Raw genomic sequence first — 22,476 nt, forward strand, 5'->3', positions numbered from 1 at the left:
GAGCACAAAGATTATGAATGAGCAACGGCTCCAATTTCCAGAAAACTGCAGTGCAACTACTTATTTAAACTTTCTACAAGTTGTTATTTCACTGATATTGAAAACATGATTGTAAAAAAAGATCGATTTTCTAAAAATGGGTATTGAAAAAGAGGGTTCATCTTAGATCGGGGGTAAAATATTTTACTTTTTGCACAATATTTCACTAACATAGCAGTTGTTTGAAACACCTGCCTGTGTGAATGTAAATAGGATGGCTAAAACATACTGAAATGAACTGATATTCCCGCTGTGAAGTAGCAGAAATGTTTGTTGTGTCATGTTCTGCTGTTATAGCATGTAGCTGCCCCAGGATTCAAGGACATTGTGCAGGTGCAATCAATAAAGTCTTAATTGAGGGAAAAAGAGGGAAGCTCGCAAGGAGCAGAAGTCCACACAAAATACAAATATGCAGGAATGCAAAGGCTGGCTATAGAGCCCGGCTAAACGCTCCCCAAAATGCAATAGGTAAGCTGGTGGGAAAAGTCCACGGCAAATGCAGCAAATCTACAAAACAGCAAACATTAATGTGGCAACAAGCAGAGAAGCTAAATAGCAGCCTGATTACCAATTACCAACAGGTGCTTCTGCCAGCGCTTACCAGCAGAAAACAATGTTGCTGCACCTGAGCCCAAAACAGAAAAGAGGAAACTAAAATTAGAGCACCAAACAGGAAACAATGTGAAGTCCAACCTGTCATGTGGAACATGACATGTTGCTTGTATGTATGTTAGTTAGTTATATTAAATACTTTAACTTTTTATACCCTTTTCTTCATCTGATCGCCTCCTTCCACACTCCCTGTTCTTCCCTGCAAACAAACTTCTTTCCGTCGCTTTCCCTAACATTAACCTCTCTTCTTCACATTGCACCTGCTTCCCTATATCCCCTCTCCCAACATCACACCACACACACACATACACACACACCTTCTCCACTCCCATTCTCTCCCTCGTTAGCTTGATGAATGGCTTCACTGCAGGGAAAGTGCTGATTTTCATCCCTCTGTCTGATTTCTGCTGGCTGTTATTAATTTCAAACACTCAGAGAAAAGCAAGCGAGTCGATAAATAAGGAAATGAACACACTTCATCCTGCCATACAGTAGCTCCCGTAGTCAGTCACCCTCTGCAGAGGCAAGGCATGCATTTAGAGTGCTCAGATACACTTTTGAATCACAGCAAGCTTCTATATTTTGTGTCAAAAACCCCAACATGTCATCCACACAATTGTGATTGCATTACTCACACAGCCACATATAAAACACATAACTCTCAGAGACGTCGCGAATGGAATGAATGTTTCACTTTTTGTATGTAACAAATTAAAAACATGCCGCATATTTACACAAGCGAAGGATGCCAAGGAATTAAAGCCCACATCAAAAAAGAAGAAAACATACACAGTCTGTTTAGTGTCCAGTTAATATAGACTATCTTGAACACGTAGTAACACATATCATTAAGGTTTATTAGCCCTTACGTGAGATAAAACAGCGGTTGTTTATCGTCAAAATAAGCATACACGTTTCTTTGGAGGAGAGGGAAGAAAAGGAATGAAAGAAAGTGGGAGGGAATAATAAAGAGTAAGGCAGAGGGGAGGGAAGGAGGCGTGGAAAGGGAGAAAAGGCCGGAGAACAGAGGTGAGGAAAGAAGTAGAGGTGCGGAAAAGAGAGTGGAGGTCGTCAGTGTATGGGGATGAGAGCTAAGAAAGGAAATTTAAAAAAGAAAAGAGTGTAGAGAATAGCTTGAAGTGCAATGGAGCCTGTAAGTCTGCTCCAAGGCTCTGTGAGTGTTGACATAACTCGTGTATTTACAAGCCCAATTTGCTCTTATTGTTAACTCGTACACCGGGGTTTCATCAGAGGAGGAGAACTCAAGGGAGTAAATATTTGTCTCATAGCTCTGGAGGAATGCTCTGTAACTGTCTTAGAGTTGATTTCCCCATCTCAATGCATATCCTATGAGGTCATGATAGGAGTGTGGGGAGAGCAATGAGTTCCCAACCGATGGTCTCTGGTTGCAAGTAGCGGACAGCAGTGTAGGATGACATTATCGGAAGTAGCTGCTTATTGATATGGAAACAAAAAGAGACACAAAGAGTAAGAGAATATGTACTTCTCTCAATAGTGATGTCCATCTGCTTGGGTTACACCAGCGGTTCTAAATTATTTTCTGTCACGCCCCCACTGGGGGTCATGAATGTTTTCGTGCCCCCCTGATTTGTAATACTATTGAGAAACTGATATCTATTTATTTAGCTCGACTGTACAGACTGAACTCTAAACTAGGGACGAGCGTGTACACCACTATCTGTATCTTTTCACCCAAATGATCTGTATCCGTATCTGTACTCGCAGTGGGCGGGGCATAAACCTGGAGTGAGCGTGGTTTAAACGAAAATGGGTGGGGCTTAAATCGGTACATTATTTTAAGTCTGAAATTGACATGGATTCATCAGATGTTTCTATATTTGTTGTTTATTATTCAGCTATATGTGTACTGTGTATGTGTGTAGGTGATCTGTAAGACTTTAATATTTAATTATTTTTATTATTGATCTGTTTGAAGTTGGTGATTTGTGCAAACATCCAGTGATGGCGAACAGGGAAATTATCTGTCAGCCTTATTGACTGTAGTTTTCACAAAAAGCACCGCATTCGGTACTATGAGCAAAGTTTTCCAACTGACTTTATATCACCAGCCACATTAGACGCAAGCAGACAAAAAACAAAAAACATCGGCATTGACCAATGCGACACGAGCCATATTTAACTCTGTCTTGCGTACTCTTCTCTCTGGCTGTAGGGAATCTGTCTAGGGAGGGGTGGTCGCTGTGTGTGACTGGCCAATCACAGAGTGTGAAGCATGAATACCTAAGTAGTTACCCAATGAAGATATTCCTTCATCATGATTACGAGTAATGATAAGCTGTACCCGTTTCATGCTCGTACTCAGCAAAAATGCATAAACTGTAACAGACACTTGTCTAAAACGAATATCCGGCTCATCCTTACTCAAAACTGAAACCAGCGAAATGCAACAAAATGGAGAGCAGTGAAGCATACAAGCGTATTCAAGAGTCAAATTGCATACTGAGTGCAAAAAATTCATACATGTTGGCAGGTCTGCACTAATATTGAAAGTCTTCCTTGCCTCTCACGCTCCCCCCTGACAGTTCACCCCTCTCCCTCCAACCCCACTATTTGAGAAGCACAGGGTTACACTAATGACCCCTGACAAATCATAACAACTCACACTAGGTTTTTGTCGAAAGGTACTGTGCCTGAGAACACACGTTTGGGAGATATTCCTACATTACAGTAGAAAGTGCATTCTACATTAGAATTTGAAAGCTGTAACGGAAGCTTTAAAGTTGAATGAAAATCACATGTGAGAGACAAACCAATTTTCAGGAAAAAAAAATTACATTTACATTTTTATATTTGAATTTGCACAAAACAAATTCAAACTGTTGTGGAGCATGACACGATACACGGTGGTACACATTGTTACTTAGTTTTAAACACACAATGTGTTCACACAAATCATGTAAAATAACCACATCCCTAATGGAGCAAATCCCCTTATCAACCTTTGCCAGATTAGCCTTGTATGACTTCAAAATGGACCCAGTAATTGTCCTAAAAATTAAATTGGACAATGGCACATCGCAGCCTGTTGCCGTAGTCAACCTTTGGATCTAGTGCAGTTGCGATTTTTATCATTGACTATTATTCAGTTCCAGTTCATTTCAGTCTTTCACACTTTTTAGCTTAAGTTAGCAGGAAAGCAATCAAAGACTGCAGACACAAGCCAAGAATTTACCATTTGTCATAGATAAAATCAATGAGTACAGGCTACGATTTTAATAGCTAAAAGGAGCTAAACGTTTCATCCAAGATCTGAAAATGTAAAATGATCCTATATTGGCACATATATAAAGTACACAATTACAATCTACAAGAGATTTACCATATATTAACTCTTGCTTCCAAGTATGCAATCTGGATGAGATCAGGATTGGTTTGAAGAATATTGATCAGTCCTAAATATCAAACTGTGAATTCTTACCACCAAAGAAAACATAACCTCAGTGGCAGAGGTAACCAGAGAATTAATGACCTGGTCCCTACACCATCATAAAGTCTCAACCAATAAGTACTCATACAGACTTGATCCCTCGGGGGATCATGAGATAGACATCAGGCGTATATGCAATTCCGAGATTTGATGCACAGAGTAGTGGCATACAAACTCTCATTTCCCTTCCACGTCTCTTGATAGCAGCCCTAATAGACCTCTCTCCCAGTGGCACATCGCTGTTGCAAACACTCACCTACAATGGCTTTAATGAGATGTCTGTGCAGTTGTGTGTGTGTGTGAGAGAGACTGTGTTTGCCTTCCTGAGAAAGATGTTGGCGATGCTTGTGGCCCTGTTTATCTCCACACTTGTGTTGGAGTAGAGGGAGGTCAGAGGCAGGGCTGCTTGGATCCTTCTCCATTCCCACAGCTTCTGTCTCACAGGCACAGTGGCCACAGGAGGATGAAAAGACTATGGATTTTTTTTTTTTTTTACTCCTCTTTCTTTCTCCTCACTACACTCACCCAAGGAAGAAGATTACACACCAGATGAACGCATTCTGGCCCATTCTAAGCAGCTTTAAGCCCAGCATTGGATGTAACTGACCTGAGCGCTATGTTCATGGAGCAAATGCACATGTCAACAAAGACAAGACACCTTTATTTAGGTTATGTTCAAAGATATGTAACACTAACGGAGTGGTTAAACACATCATTTTTTATTTAGAATGGTGCAATTGTGTCTGGTTATGTTTACAAGATTGTGTTGTGATGCCTGAAAACATTTGAAAATGTCGTTTGACATTATTCAGAATGTCCAAGTAAACCCTGTAAACGGTGGTCTCCTTTTCCTCTTCCACATTCCTACTTACCTCTGTTTTTGTTATCAGTTTGTTTCAAAGTGTCCTACAAAACAGAGTTCATTTTTCCCACAGGAAACAATGTAAATCCAAATAATCTGTTCCAAAATATTTACAAAAATACATTTGATAGATAATAATTACAGTTTTACATGCAGAAAACAATGCAAAAACAATTCTATATGACAAATGAATGAAACTTATTGTTGATGAGGACTTCTCACACATCCTGGCGAGATCAGCCACGCAGACGCCATCTTCGTACTATGTTTTCTTTTTTGAATTCAATAGTTATTCACTGTATAACTAGTAACCACATTTCTGCAAATAGTGGCAGAAATAGTCACCAGGTGCATAGTCCCTTTGAAACAAATGTCTCCCTCAATACCCGAAACCTCCTTTTCCCCCGTAGTAATGCTAATGTCATCAGTTCATAAACAATGTAACGAACATGAAAAACTATGTTGCTAATCCAAACAGCAGCACCTACTCAGCTACCTAAAATGTATGTTTATTTCCAGTTTCACATGACATGTTGTAATACATTGGTGTTAATGTTTCATTCATTTTGTAATGCTTATCCCGTTGAAGGTCACGTTTGAGTTGGAGCTTATCCCAGCTGACTTTGGGTGAGAAGCGTGTTACATCCTGGACTGGTCACCAGTCAATCACAAGACACATAAAGACAACCAATCACCCTCACATCTATGGAAAAAAAGTGTTTGTAAAAGTAGTTTTTGCAGCATTTATTGTATTGTTTTAAGACCAAGCACTGATGAGAGATGAATACAATTGGCAAAATTCATGATCGTATCTCACTACCGTGTCGACGTCACATATCTGCATCTATTTTGGTTTCATAGGTTTACTGGTCAGGCATGTGCCACGACATAAGCAGGACACAGTGCCTTTACTGTACACAATATTCTCACATATGGAGCGGTCAAGGTCAAGCACATACGTACACATCTAATTAGGAGAAAAAATATTAGCATTACTTGCATTCTTTAAGTCTTAAACATCTCATATAGTCTGTCCTCCCAGTGTAATTCAGTTTGTCCGTGTTTTTCGACTCCACGTACAGCATTCACGAGGCTTCTCTGAGACGACACACCTTGGCAGCATCTTGCGCTCACACTGTGCTTGCTGTAAATAGCCGGAGTGTGCTGAGCATCTCTGCTGCGTTTGGACCTATTTTAGAGCTGACACAGGAAACAGGGCCATCCTGACAGTCACCCTGCCAACCGGTACTGCACACAGCAGCCCCGGAACCTTCTGTCACACACATATACCTACGTGCAGTCTCACAAACGGATGATATTTTTCAGATGGCGCATCATCCAGGTAGCAGATTTATCATTAATTGTTTCCCTGCATGTCTCCAGCAGTTGCAGAGTTCAGCTCCGGTATTCCACATATATCGAGTCCCATTTAATGTCCACCACACGTCCTCCAACTGTCTCATACATAAAATCTTGCACTGCCAGGGCTTTGCCACATAGCTAGCTAGGTAGAATTGTGCTATTTGCTGTGTTTAAAGCATCTGCACAGTAAGCGAAAGGTAAGCAAGGGTTCACTTGAGCAGAGAGCTCAATTACTCACAACACTAATTTCTGCTTTCAGCTGCTTAGGACAGCTGGAGGCCTCGTGCTGAATAGACAGTTAATTTGGATGTAATTGAGTTGTTGTTTCTTGACTGTTCTGTATTTTATGGTAAAACGTGTGAGTCAGTTATTTATTAGCCTGCTAAATATTTCTTTTTGGTAAAATCAAGTGAAGCTGCTCAAGCAATGTGAGAAGGCAGACTCATTTAAGCATAAAGACATAAACGCCTCTACAAACACCTCATCACCAGCCTCTCATATTTGGGCTGGAAGATAAATGTTGCAGGCTGCCCGTGCCTCCCCGTGTAATTACATGCATGGTGATGTGCTTTTACAGCCTGCCTAACAGTCGGAAATGATCTCCTGGAAATGAACTCCAATTAATTGTGACACTTTGCAGGCGTACGCATGTGCAAAAACACTGTAATGACACTTAACGGGAAATTGGCTCCAGTTGAAATATTTAATAAACTGCATTGCGAGTTAAAACTAGCTTGTATTATTCTGACAGCTTGTTCCTGTAAAACACACACACCCACGCAACAAAAATGCTGCTTCGATATGTATGAGTGGTTATACAGGTTGTGGGTGTCACACTGACCAGATACTATGACACATAACAGCTAACAATGTGACTTCTGCATTGTGTAGACAGCCATCTCCTGTCACTCTAAACCAAACACTGGCAAACTCCGACCCGTGGCCTGTATAAATCCCATTAAGCTCTTTAATCTGGCCCTCCACACTTTTACAAATTATGGACTGAGACAGATTTGTGACTTGGAGATACATATACGGTGTTCAGGTCAGAATAAAGTCATAAAGAGTGTCAGACTCTGTGGGGATGCTACACTGCGCCTCTGTCTGCCGTCACACTAGAGAGGTGTGGCTTGCCATGATGCGTATGCCCTAATATCCTAATATCTCAACTGTCAAAGCAGAATTGCTTAAAAAAACATAGTTCATATAATTTTAGTCAAGGCGACATACTTATTTGGATGGTGAAGTCTGAATGTTCTTCAGAGCCAGTGACATACGGTGTCACACTATGGCAGATGCTGATTGTAGTGCACATTCTGATGAGCCAGCAGAAACGCACCTTTTGTTTTTGGTGGACTGGGCACTATGACCAGATCTATTATGGGCATATCTATTGTCCGCACACAGTGCCGTTACGAATTATAGTTTTCTATGTTGTAATAGAAGACATTTTCTAAAAAAGCTCATGGGCCAAATGCTCCGTATCAAGCATTGGCTGACAATCAATAAAAGGGAAAACAGTTCCGTACTGTTCATTATATGAATGATGAGAATCATCATTATGCTAATGATGAACGGTAGGGCTATCGTGCAACTGCTTCAAACTCAAGAAACAAATTGTTGCCATTGTTACTTGTTTTTACATTTCTTACTACGTAAGTAATTAAAAAGTTCTGTTTTTACATCTTTCAATTACTATTCCCCCCCCCCCCCCCCCCCCCTAAAAAAAATCTCCCCTGCGTGTGTGTTTTCTTTTCACAATGACACAGCTTTGCAGGGCTTTATTTAAACAGATAACCATCTACTAGAAGCCTCTAGCATCCCCAAACTCAATTCTTCCTCTTGCCTCCTAGTGTTTCAAAACAACAAAAATGAAAAAAAGGCAAAGGAAACTCCTCCAGAAATTAACACAATTTTTTGCAGATATTGCAGAAAAGCAGTACCCTGCAGGCCTTCACTTGACTACTAAAATACTTTCCTCCAGTAAGAGAACTCCTCCTCCTCCTCCACCTCCTCCTCCTTCAGAGGTGCGTCTCCTATGCGCTCGACCTAATCTGCATGCATTCTTCCATGTACCCTCCTTATATTTCGGGACGCCGCTACCTAACAGCGTGAAGGACTGTGAATGGCAAAGGAATCTATTTCACATATAGATGCACAAGGCTTGGCGTACAGAAATAGGCTACGGAGCAAGGAACTAGTGTGTTTTCTATTTCACTCTCCCTCTTTTCCAGTTTACCAAGCGCCGCATTGTCTAATTTTGTTTGACTTTGTTTGTTGCCTATTTAGAAAGCACACCATTTTTCCAATTTCTAAAACCTTTAAGAGTGATTAGGTCAGTCAGCTGCTTCTGTCTGGCAAGTCACCTGCACGTCGATGCCTTCCTCTTCCGGTTCACGCAGTCAGTGCAAGAGAGACAATGGAAGCAGTTAACATTAGTCCAGCACCTCAGTGCTTAAAATCAGATGTGTGGGAGCACTTCAGCTTTTAAAAGGAGGGTGAAACTTTAAATGGAAGTATGGCAGTTTGCAAGCTGTGTCGTTCAAATGTAAAATACTTCGGGAATACCACCAACCTGCGGTAACGCTAGTGGAGGAACCCAAGTAGAAGTTGCGATGTGATCCAAAACAGAGCATGCTTGTCACTTGAAGTCACTGGACTTATTGGCTATTTGGAGAAGCTATGGTAGCTATGTAGAGCCCGTCCGATATGGGGCCGATGCTGATACCGATATTGGGGGCTGAAAAAAAGATGATATCCGATACAAGGGCCGATATCCGAAATATATAGACCGATACCTGATATGAAATAAGAGCATTGATATACACAGGATTTATACTGTACATGAACAGAAATTCTTAATATACCCAAAATACGATTCAACACAAAGAAGTAGAAGAACTAAATTAAAATGAGGAATTTTAATTAGTAACACTGTCAACATAAGAAATGTAATCCGACTGATGAATAGGAAAATTGCATCTATCTCCATGTGGATTAACTGTTGCATCTGTCTTTGTTTATCTCACAGAAATGCAACTTACATGACGTTAAAATGCTGTGATACGCCCTCTAAAAAAAACTAGAATGTTCTCCTTGACGGGCCCACACAACGTGTTTCCGCAAGGACTTTATTTTGATTGTTTAGCTTTTATTCTCTGTGTTTTATTGTTTTACAGCTTGTTTTACAGTCACAGCTTAACATGGTGTAAAAAATGCAGTTTATTTCGCAGTTTCTCCAGCCGTCCTCACTGCTGAAGCCAAGTGAGTGCGACAGAAAGGGCTGCACCTTGCTGGCGTCGTTGTGTGTGTGTGTGAGGGGGAGGGGACAGGTACTCGGGCAGGGTGCGCACAGAGACACACAGGAACGGAGCTGCAGAATCTTCACGTACCAAAAAAAGTTAATGTATCGGTTACATCCACCCATGTTGATTAATCAGTGATACGTCATAACCTCCCCGATTAAATCGGTCGGGCTCTAGTAATATGTTTACTTACCTGGTGGCTAGACTGGCTACCTCATATGTTCACTGCCGAGCTAAAAATGCTGTCAGATAACCTGTTCAGAACAGGCCGCTTGATCAACTTTTTGCTACACTTCATTGTTCATTATTGTTCATTATACTGCGCTTTAGCTGCACTCAAAGGCTTGTAAGACACAATTTGCACTGTTTCCATAAATGAAACAAATTGCCTCATCACATCATTCATTCATTTTGTCCAGCATTAAACTGCTGACTCCCGGTCCAGTCAGAGCCAGAGCCATGGTGTAACTGATGCTTTCAGTTTTCAATCCATTCATTCAATCCAAGTCGATGAAACACTCACAAGATGCCACCAAAATCACATTCTCCCTTTAAAATCTTTCAGAAAATGATGTAAGTGGAGCAATACGTATCGTTGGCCGAATATCGTGGTATATTTTGGAACGTGAGCTAAATATTGTGTATCGTTTCCTATCGTGAGATTAGTCCATCGCTACAGCCCTGGCTGGAATTGAACAAAAGGTATGTGTTTTGGTAAATGTTCACATGCTCAGAGCTTTAAACTAGGGCTGTCAATTGATTAAATTGATATTAAATCTGCACTCAGTAACCCACTGTTTCTCAGTGATGGCCTTAATGTTAGAGTAAAAATTTGCTGTAAATTGTTCAGGTACAGCAATAAAGTACTGTATATTTCAGTTTCCTCAGGGAAGTCAGCATTGGTACTGATGGGAAGTCTCTCACACTGAGCACTTTGGCCTTTAGTATAAAACCCCGCATGCTTGTTCACCTTCACGCCTTTATCTTTCTCCTTTCTGCTCACTTCCATCCAGCCCATAGCCCGGTTATGTCCATTTGTCTTTCTCTGTCATTGTCTAATTCATCTCAGGTACTCACAGTGTTTTAGCTGACTATTAATGACAGGCAGCTTTACTACACCAATTCCTTTCTACTGGCAGCCCAATTGTTCTCACAGAGAAATAGTGACTTGCCCCGCCGTAGCAATGAATCTAGGAGCACACATTTACAGCTTAAAACAAGCTTTTATTCAACATGGTTTCTATGTCCTAAGTGTAACACTGCAAAGCTATTTAAGGGAATTTGATGGGTTATGCTTCTACTGTGTGTGTGTGTGTGTGTGTGTTTGCTTGAGGGAGTGTTTGTGGTTGAGTGGTGCACTGAGAAAATGTTATTACATAAATGGACTATACAAGACAAAGACGCTGATATTATCATAATTAAAAGTGAACAGCACCATATGGTGAGGGAGAGGAAGCGCTCATAAACAATCAAACTGAAAGCCTCTCAGTGAACACAAGTACATGAAACGCTCGTTTTTCAGGCCACGACAAGTCTGAGGGTGCAATTGCAACGCCTCAACTAAAGCGCAGCGCAGGTGTCACTGGTAGATGGTTGCTTGTTTGGATAGCAAATGCACCAGCACCCGCGGGCATGTTTTTAAGAGATGCAATGATGCTGCTATCCTAACTTGATGTACCACAGGCACACACCTGCTATTTGCAAAGTCTACGTTAAAACAGCGACTTTAAAATCATTGTAATGGCACACTGGTTTCATGTCTTGGATGGCTCACAAATGTATGTTTACACCCGTCAGTTCCTGTTTCGAATGGCTGCTTTAACATAAATTATAGCAAAGACCAACAATTGTTTCTTATTGCTGTTATGGAGACGTGGAGAAATATGTGTATGTGATATGTGTGAAATACAGTATGTGTGTGCTAAAAAGGATATACTGTTTCCCCTACACATACAACACATTCTAACTACGGTGGAACCAGTACGCAATGACTTCCATTTACAGTTCTAAGGTCTTCATTACACTTTTGTCAGCAATCACTGAGACCCTATTGTGGTGTCATCACACTAAAAAGCACACATTTAGTTCTTCCTTGGGATCCAAATTCAGTAAAATACAGTGGTACCTAATTCATTCTAAAGTGTCCATCTAAAAGAGAATCACATGAAAACAGAAAAAAAAAAATGTAAATCCAATTAATCGGTCCAGACAAGGATATTAACACAAACCACTTTTAGTACAGAACAATTCTATTTTTACATGCATAAAATAATGTCAATGAAATGGATGAAAAGGATAAATTACTATTTACATCACTTTTATCTTGATTGAAGACTTGTTGGCAAGGATCGGAGATGGAGGAAGGTAGGAGCGAGCCACACGGACCACACCTTGCTATGAATTACTTCCTGAATTCAATATTGTTCCTCACCTTCATTATCAAAGTGCTGGCACTTGCAACAATCTTGGGCTCCATTGCGGGTTATTTTCCCGCCGTGATGAATAAAAAAGCAGTGACTTGTGGTGTAACTGTGTTAGTCAGCAAAGAACTACAGAGTCCACCGCTGATGATGCCATAGAGCTGGGGGACTTTTGGGTGGAAGTTGAGAGCAGACTAACACGCTAGCACGTTTTGTAACAAAGACATGTTACGAATACAGTTGGACTCATGTGGTGTGTTACTAAAATGACAACAAGACTGAGTCGCCATTGCGTTGGATTCTTTGTTTGGACATTTGAGTTCACGGAATTTTATATGTGGGCAAACGGACAAGTGTGTGTAACATTCCATTTGAGTTTGCCAAATGAATGAGCCTGGCAGGATGCCATAGTATTATGTAAAATAAGTATCGTGAGATTTGATGTGATCCAACAAGCAATGCTGGGAGTCATTTGTCCACATTTTTATTAATATCACAAGACTGAATGTGCCAAAGGGTAAAATACAAGGGTTTGTTACGTGCAATATTGTACGATAACCAAGATAGTGTATGGGAAACATTTTCACTAAAAACTGAATCATACAAAAACTGGGTCTTTCGAAAACCGAGGTTCCACTGTATATTGTATACCTCTTATTGATGTTCAATATAATAACAGCACTATTGTTGGTCCCGACTCTAAGTTTCGTTAGGTCACGAGCTAAAGTTTGACAAGATTGGCTGAGGTCTCATGTAAGGTCATGCATAAAGGTGGTTTCTTCTCCCTGATCTTTGTACGATTGCCTATTAAACTTTAGAGGTTACACTGTAAAGGGAAACCAATGTTAATGATTGCTATTCTACACATCATGTCTGCTTTCCACTCCAATAGATGGTCTCTTTGCATGCTTTCAGCTTTAAACATCTTCAGTCGAAAAGCTGTCAACTTCATTGATTATTTTAATGTCCCAACACACTGACAAGATTGATTAGGATGTAATGGTACCTTAAGCTCTGCTTTCAACTTTGAAACTATCTGGCTGTTGGCAATAGTGAACTTTATGCCCTGGAATATTCTGCGATGTTTCCACATCTTGATGCATCATTCACTTACATTCTCTTGAAATTGAGCCCAAACCAATATGGTTCTATACCACTACTTTCTCTCGTCCCATATAGGAGTGTATGCCTAATGCGTGTCTTGGACCGGCTATGGTTCTACCACTCCAGAAATAGTTGAGTCACGTGGCTGCTCAGTGGGATCTGTTCCCCAGGCAGGAAGCTGTTATATGGTTACAGTTATTTCTGTTGTCTGTCTGGGGATAGTTTTTACGGCGCTCCACAGGATCAATAAGTGTCATAAAAAGACTGCGTCACCCGCTGCCCTCTTTATGTAGGACAGCAAGGCGCAGGACGTGTAGGTTAAGGAGGTGTGCATGTGTATGCATCCATGCATACATAAGTGCACACAGGCGTGGGGTAGCGGGGTCTTACTTGTGTAAGTACTTACATATATGGTAACATTTGTTTCTATGGGCTTGGCTTGAGGTGTATTCTGTGGAACATGTGAAACGTGTTACCTGGAAGGAAATGTGTCACAGAGTGATATTTGAGGTGATTTAAGAAGTGTTAAAAAACTATGAAGGGCCGCTTGACATGGGCCAGTTACTGTCATTGATCTGAACAGCCGCCTGCTCCACCACATTGCAGTTCTCTTGGTTTAGGGAAACTGGACTGGTGGCCTGAGAAGAAGCATGTTACATTCCGGGGCAAATCCAAACATTTTCATTAATTTCTCAATCAAATTTCTCATTAATTAAATGTTGTAATCCATTAAGTGTGGTGTTATAAAGTCATGTATATAATTTAACCATATAGTTTAGATGCAGATGTGTGTGTGCCTGTTTGTCTAGAGCAGTGATTATCAACGAGTGGGTTGTGAGTTGCGATGTCCGTGTATTCACCTTGCTTTCTTGTCTGTGTTATTCATTTGCTACGCTGCCACGAGGTGTGTGTCATGTTTCCGGGGGACTTTGCCAAGCTTGAGCAGAAGGGGGAGGACATAGAGTGGTTCAGAAAATGGCTGGGTGCCGTGAGCAGGAGCGGAGCATGGGCGTACTAAGAGCACACCATCAAGAGAGAGACAGCATCTCACCGCTGCAGCTCACGTTATGCCACATGGGGGAATTTCGCTCACAATGAAGACTTTCAGGTATGATGGGAAAGCTGACTGGGAATTGTTTCATGCCCAATACAAACTATTGTCCCAGACAGGGAGATGGCCTACAGAAGAAATGACCCTCTTGTTATTCAATTTACCAACTGAGTTAATCAGAAGAAAAATCGAATTTGTACAGGTATATTTCAATGTTTTGAATTGCACTTGTTATTATCTGAAGGGTTAAATCAGAGCAACTGGACTCACTTGATTTGCATGAGATGTTCCACCATTCAGCCAGGTCCAAGTCCAGTTGCTCTGATTCAACTCCTCAGACATAAAATGTATTGAAAACTAGGGATGAGCCGGATACTCGTTTTAGACGGGTAACTAGTTATGTATTCACTCTTCACGCTCTGTGATTGGCCAGTCACATACAGGCCTGCCCCTCCCTAGACAGACCGCCTACAGCCAGAGTGAGGAGCCATGCCTGCCACTCTTTCACTCACAGACACAATAGAGAGAGTGACTCTCTGCTTGCTTGGCTCGACTTCAGCCCACGTTCTCTATTTCGCTGTATTGCCGTTTGTATGATATTTAAAATTAGTTGGTAGACTTGTTTCGTTACGTATGCGGTGCATTTGACAAGACAGAGTTGGAAATGACTCGTGTCGCGTTGGTCACTGCCTCCACTCCGGACAGGTTTTTTTTTTCGGTTTTCATACATTTAAAAAAATAATAACGACCACCCCACTGCTGGGACAGTGTTATTTTGCACTATTTTGCACTACATCAAATTCAAACTGCGCTTTGTGTTTTCATTAAAATTAAAAGACATTTGAGTTGTCATTAAGGGGTGATGGTGGGAATCTCAGCCAAACAGGTTGAGAACCACTGGTCCAGAAGACCAATTCACATCCCTGTCCATCCATAATCACGGGAATTCAAATAATTATCCTTGATCAGTGATCGGTAAAGTTGCGTGCTGTAGCACAGGATAAGTAGTAGAAAATGAATGAAGGAATCAGTGGACGATCTGTAAAAATAATGCTTCATTTTTACACTTAAGAGAACAAACATATATAATAAAAAGCATGATTGTTATTTTACCAAGAATGAGCATATCAACTATTCCCTAAACATGGATAAAAGTGAAAATGAAAGGCAGAACCTGAGAATCCGTGGAACTAAAACTGACTGATTCTTGTTGAGAAATATGATGTGTGAATGCAGTCTAGTGAGAGGCAAGCTGTTGTCCCACTGCGGGTACTTAAGTTGCAGGCATGCAGACCTATCAACTCAGTAACTTTTCTAGCTACATTGGCATTCTACCCGTTGACACACAGACTGTAGCAGTATACACAATACTGTAATGCATCAACCTTTGTTTTTTTTGTTTACCTCAAAACAGCCAAACTTAGTTTAGCTACGTTTTACTTGATAAATTGTTTGAAATAATTGCACCCTCTGCTGGTTTCTGCGAATTATTTTGTATGCCTTCTTTGCTTCAAGACACAACATAACCCCCATTGATACCAACTAACATCTTCAAAGATAAATACATTTATCATGCCCATCCCAAGTCTACAGAATGTCTGCAGAGTATCTGTGTCTTTGCTAATACAGCATGTGCCACCAAAGACCCAAAGTTGCAGTCAGCCCTGGGGACTCCCAGATGAGGTCCTGTAACAGCACAGGCAACGGAAGCTGGCTTCCAGCTAATTGGTTCTTGTGTTAGCAACACAAAGCTGGTGTCAGAGTCAGCACTTTCCCTCACTTTCCTTTTCCCTCTCAGTCTCCCCACCTTGTACTGCCAAACACACGTGGCATATTTGGCATCACTTGATGAAATGTACCACCTAAGTTATTATGTTAAATACTGCAATGTATATATAAACATCAAAGGTTGAACACAACCCGTTACAGAGGATGAACACAATCTGTTCCGGGACCTCTGATTTGCTCATATTTTGAATGCTTCCAATAGGAAACAATGGAAAAAGAATTTTAAAAAATCATCAATCCTGGGGTCAAACTGTTGCCATAACAAAAGTTGCTTAATTAGCACATGCAAAACTGTAAAAATAAGTTAACTACTGTTAACAGCAAATGGCTAAAACAATAAAACACCGTAACTGATTAAAAAAAATACTACTACAAAAGCACTACATGTTAATTGCATATTCTCTCCATGTAACTTCCTGTGTATTTACTTCTCTTCTCACATTATTCTTCTTGTTACACCACTTCTTGAGACTGGTTTCATTGGGAGTTACTGTCCCGAGAAAAGCTGTGACAGAGGCTATGCTCACACTGCAGGTCAGTTCCGCTTTTTTTGCTCATATGTGACGTGTGTCTGATTTTTTCATGTCAGTGTGAACAGCACAATTACGATTCTTTGAAATGTGACTCAGGCCTCATTTGTATGTAGATATAAATCCGATATGTATGCAATGCTACTGCAGTATGAATGATCAGGTCGCAAATATATCCGACCGATACGTCATCAAAAGGCGTGTACTGATCATTTGGTTAAGAAAATATTGACTACCGTTGCTACAAACGTGCCGAGGAGAGCACACACGCTGCAGCAATCTTTACGTCTGTAAACACACGGAAACGTGTGTGACATTGTGTTTTTACGCATTCACATCACTTCCTGGACGCTTTGCATATTTGATAATATGAATGACCACATAAAAAAATCAAATTTTCTAAAAATTCTAAAAATTCTAAAAATTTTCAGGTATGCTGACATCTCCCATGAGGTCAACCGTACAGGAATATTTTTCTCCAGAGATTTTAGTCAGTCAGAATTGTACAAGACAATCAACTTCTGAGGTTCCAGATAGTTTTTGTTCACATTTATGTCTCACAGTTTCTACAATTTACTATCTCTGTAATCACCCTCGCAAATCGTCCATCCTTTGTACTGCCTGGACCCCGCAGCCACGGCCCACACCAGAGGTACACCAGATGAAGGTCACTATGTAAGTGTGTTTAAATTGTTCCTCCCTGCTGAAATACATACCATCTGATGGCCCCAATGACAGTGAAGGCAGACTCTAGTCCTGGTAATCATAGCTTGTAGGGGTACTATGTGTGCAGGTGGCTGTCCATGGGAGGTTCCCTGTGGGTTTATGTCTTTTGCGGAGTGTATCCCACTGTGACGAGAGTGGACCCGAAGAGAACAGACTTTTTCCTGCTCTGATCACAGAGCAGACGTCTGTCAGACCGCAGGCTGCTGTTGTGTGTGTATCATGGCAGGATGTCCTTTCACAAACAGCCTTAAATTTATGAGCCTTGAGCTCAACCATAAACTTTTCAACACTCCCTTGGTTTTGACAGCAGACACATGGCCATGATGTGTTTTCTTGACAGTTGAGGATGTAATCATTTGATTCAGTTTTTTGAGTATTGTGCTTGAGGATCAGTGTAGTGTCCCAACTTAACTTTGCCTCATGCATATTAAGAAACTTTGAAGGAAGGTCAGGGTGGTATTGTTTATATTTGAACATTGCATGTTCTTTTTCATTTAATAAGGTGACTTTGAGTGGAAATACTGAATGCTTATTTTAAGATTCAAGATTCAAGAGAGTCATTTACTTCATCCCTCCAGAATTTGCATGTCCACAAAATGCATATGATTTTAATTACAATGGAACCTTTAACGTGCTCATGAGACAGAAAAAGTTTGAAAAAAACAAATACAAATACTTTTTGTCATACTGCTGTGATAGATAGATAGATAGATAGATAGATAGATAAGAGTGAAATGAAGTGGTGATTCCAACAGACCCCCAGCGAGTTTTCTGAACTGATGCCATCTTGGTTGTGACGTCACTGCCAGACTACGTTCCGGGAACCAGATTCAAACACATGCAGCCATGAACTCAAAGCAAAGTCAAGAAAGTGACATACTCACAACAATAACAATAATATTGTGTTGTGATAGCTATGATATGACACACACAATAATACTGCCGGTATATGACACACTGCAAAATGAAAGACCAGTTAGCCCTGGAATGAAACCCGATAGTATTATTACAAGATTTGTAGATTTGACTTATACTGCCACCTTGGCATGCTTTTCCACGGTCAAATATCTTGTGGGTGTTTTAGTTTTTATTTCTATCTACTGGACAGCAACATTTGCCCAACAATGTTTACCAACACATCTGACGAGGTGGATGGTGTCTTTTAGAAATGTGAACAACAGGGCTGAGCCTTAGACGGGTTTTAGACGAGTATCCGTTACGGATAATGCATTTTGCCGAGTACGAGCATGAAACGAGTACAGCTCATCATTATTCGTACTCGTGCTGAAGGAAAATCCTCATTGGATAACTACAGTACTTATGTATTCACTCTTCATGTTCAACTGCCACTCCCTGACAGACATGCAGCAGGCTGCAGCCGGAGAGAAGCGGTGCCTCACTCTTTCACACTCATGCAGTGGCTTGACTCCAGCTCACTTTGCTCGAATTAGGTTTCTGTACTATTTAAAGTTAGTTGGTAAACTTGTTTCGTAACATACGCGGTGCAATTTGCGTGGAATTTGAGTGGAAAACGGCCCATGTCGCTGCTTCCGCTCCGGACGGGTTTTTTTTTAGGTATTCTTCAGCTCACCTCTATTTTGGTTTGTATCTAAAATTACTTGGTAAACTTGTTTCGTAACATATTTTATCTTGTCAACATACATTTGACAAGATCGAGAGCTGTAAATGGCTCGTGTTGCGTCGGTCACTGCCGTCCTTGTCTGCTTGCTTCTAATTTGGCTGGCGATATAAAGTCAGTTGGAAGACTTTGCTCGTAGTACTGAACGCCGTGCTTTTGAGAAAAATACAGTGAACAAAGCTGACAGATTATTTCCCTGTTTGCCATCACTGGATGTTTGCATGAATCACCACCTTCACACAGATCAGTAAAACATAATTAAATAATAAAGTCTTACAGATCACTTACACAGTACACATATAGCTGAATAATAAAGAATAAATATAGCAACTTCTGTCAAGTCACACCCACTTCCGGTTTATACCCCACCCACTCTGAGTACAGGTACTGATACAGATAAGGTCATTTAGATGGGTGAACAGATACAGATACAGATACAGATGTGTGTGCTCGCTCATCCCTAGTGAACAAGCTTACGCCGTCTCCTAGAGTGTTCCAGCAAAAGCATTGCAGTGAAGCAGAACTTCCGGGTAGGTGTCGTTGCCCCTCCTCCTCCAAAATCGGAAGAACTGACGAAAATGTTTAAAAATTGTAAATATTTCAATACATCTAACACAGGCAATATGCCTTTCAATGTCATTTTTTCACAGTGGAAATAACAACATTACCACGTTTTGCTGTCATGAGCACTGTAAAGGCCCTTATGTCCTACAATTCTGGTTTGATCAAAATTGGAGAAAAATATGCCTGTGAATTTGCAAAAAAAATCATGGCAGACAGCACATAAAGGAACACACGTATTCCAAAAGGAGGAGCAGCTTCAACAAGGTGTAGTGATGGGTGGATGATAGCAAAATTTTGATACTCCAATATTAAGGTTCCTAATACTGGTATTGGGACTGGTATCGGAAAATATAAATATTTTGACACATTGGAGCTGCACTGTATGCATGTTAAAGTAAGTTGAAACATTTTATTGTTTTTATATTTATAATTAACTTCTTGCGACAACTTCTGACAATACAATGTAACGTCGGTTGATGTACGCCATGGGTAGCCTGGCTCTATAATGTGTGTGTGTGTGGGCGTGTGTGTGTGTGTGCAAATAAACAGGAAGATAAAGAAAAACATGAAGTGGATATTCTTATCACTCACTTCGTAACTCTTAATTGATATGTACAATTTGTTACATTTACTGTAAGTATGCTTTAAAATACGCTGAAAACAAGTAAATACAAGTAATGGGTTTAGATGGCAACACTTTGATTTTAGAACTGATCATTTTCATCCAATGGGGGGAAAACCATCTAAATGAAAACAACAAAATGTTTATCTTTGAGGTTTCACGATATACATGATACATGAGCATTGTTAAAGGAGGCAAAGCAGCGCCACTGAGTCAATGCCTTACAAAAGGCTGTGACCTCTAATGTGTTTCCACTGGATGCCTCGTGTGTCTCCTGTCAAGTCCTTAACAAGAGCTGCACTCACTGACTCCACAGCTGACCTCCTCTATGAGGATGACAGCCCAGCCTTGGCCCCCTCACTGCCCCACCACATTAAACATTGATGGACCTTAAAGCAAAAGCTGGAGCCTGTCTCGTACTGTGGTCTGGCTTGGGCCCACAGTAGCCTCGTCTCTTCTCTGGTTGCATGCTCGCTCTTTTTTCTGTCATGATTTTAATTCCCTCTATATGTGATTCGTGCCATCCATGAGGCTTGTCCTGCTGCTGTGGTTGTTATTTAAATGTGGCGTAGAGAGGCTGCCTGCAGCTGAATATGTTTTTTAGTGTTCATTGAGACACATCAATGATAAGAGTTTGCTGCTGCTGCCTGTGGCCAGTTTCACAGCAGTTAGACGTGGCTTCCTGGAAACCGCTCTCTGCATGTTCGATTCCTGTATTTGCATCACTGTCGATGTGAGGTGCATTTATGTACTACATTATGACTCTTACCACACGGCTCGGCTATATGAAAGGAAGTGGTAGGAGACACCAATACTTTCCTTCCTTGATCAGTGTGTATGTGTTGTGTTTGTGTGTGTGTTCCAGTATTTCAACATGAACAAAATACAATGCATTGCTTCATAATCTCAAATCATCCAAACCAGTGAGTCACAGTGGAAGATAGATCAGAGATGTTTCTCAGTAAGAATGTTTTCTGTTTATTTGCCATTTTCATGTATCCAACACCTAAACCATTTGCGGCCCATGGCTGATTTTTATCAGCACTTGGCACATTTTAAAAATACATTTCAACAAAAAAAACTAACAAACTAACTAACGAACTCACGAAAAAAAGCAGTAATTTTACAAAAATAAAGTAGCAATATTCGGATAAAGTCATAATATTAACTCATTCAATATTGAAAGTTGTGCTTGAAATGTATCTTTTCACAAAGAGCTGTTTTTCTCCCTTTTTTAGTCGGGAACTGATATTTTCCTGAAACTTGCCTATGTTCCGCTGCTGATTAGAGCGAACAGAACAGAAAAAGGTAAAAACAAACTGTTTTTTCTGGTGAAAGATGAGAGTCTAATCTTTCTTTAGGTAGGTTCCACAATATTCTCTGTGCCTTGAAAGATTAGTCAAAATCGGCCATAATGGCCAGTACTGAAAAGGTTGCATTTTGGAAAAAAAACAATATATATATATATATAAAATAACATTACAATTTTGTTTTACAGGTGTAATGGTTTAATTCTATGAGAATAAGAAAATTCAAAATAATTTTTACAATATTAGTAGCAAAACAAAGAATAAAGTTTTGGAAAATTAGGTTCTGAAAAAGCTGTGACATTATGAGAATAAAGTCAAATTATTATGGGAATAACAATGTTATGAAAACAATTACATGAAGACAGTTGAAATATTTGTAAACAGCTATAACACCAAAATGAGATGCACACTGTTTTTTCTTTAAATATATATTACTTTTTTTGGCAAACCAAATCAAAGTGGCCCCAGTATCCTCTGATTTTACCATATGTGCGGCCCGAGCTGGGAAAAGTTTGCACACCCCTGACCTAAACAATTTGCTTTTTTTTTTTAAACTTACTTTTCATGATTGCATTTTTTACATATGGCCAAAACACTTCAAAATAAATAATGTATAAAAGCACAACATGTCCATTATACTGGAGTTGCTGTAAAATCCAGCGAGATCAGATTGAAAAGATTGTGAGCATTTATTGAAATTATGATGTTTTTAAAAGATTAGTTTCAGCTTGCGACAACTGTACATGTCTGAGCAATGTGCATGTACATGTTTATAGAGCACAATATGGGCTGTATGCAGGTTGCAGTCAGGGATGTGTGTGATTATTGGTCAGATAGACTGTCTGTTCACTTGCTTGTTGCCGTGTGTGTCTGTTGTGCTCAGAAATAGAGCAGATTAAAGATACGGTGCAACCCTGAAAGCACTACAGTCTGAACATGCATACATACAGTATGTACACACACTGTTTAAATACTCACACACCGCACAAGTTAGGGGTATAAGTCGATTCATGGATTACACACTGGTTGTGAATTTAGCCATTCAGCCTCTTGTTAGATAACAGCAAGTTGTG

General features: G+C 40.3%; 1 protein-coding gene across 3 annotated transcripts in view; it reads left to right on the plus strand.

The window, feature by feature from the left end:
- The window catches only part of mafa (MAF bZIP transcription factor a), an 88,211-nt gene that overhangs the window by 14,058 nt on the left and 51,677 nt on the right, over positions 1 to 22,476 (plus strand). Inside the window, exon 3 of one of the 3 annotated variants that reach the window (XR_008569858.1) lies at positions 16,483 to 16,546. The exons of the other annotated variants lie outside the window; for them this stretch is intronic. The gene's annotated coding sequence lies outside the window, so the exon portion shown is untranslated. The remainder of the gene's footprint in view (positions 1 to 16,482; positions 16,547 to 22,476) is intronic. 3 annotated transcript variants of the gene reach the window in all.

Source organism: Dunckerocampus dactyliophorus, chromosome 3 (genome assembly GCF_027744805.1).
Source record: "Dunckerocampus dactyliophorus isolate RoL2022-P2 chromosome 3, RoL_Ddac_1.1, whole genome shotgun sequence".
Classification (NCBI taxonomy): domain Eukaryota; kingdom Metazoa; phylum Chordata; class Actinopteri; order Syngnathiformes; family Syngnathidae; genus Dunckerocampus; species Dunckerocampus dactyliophorus.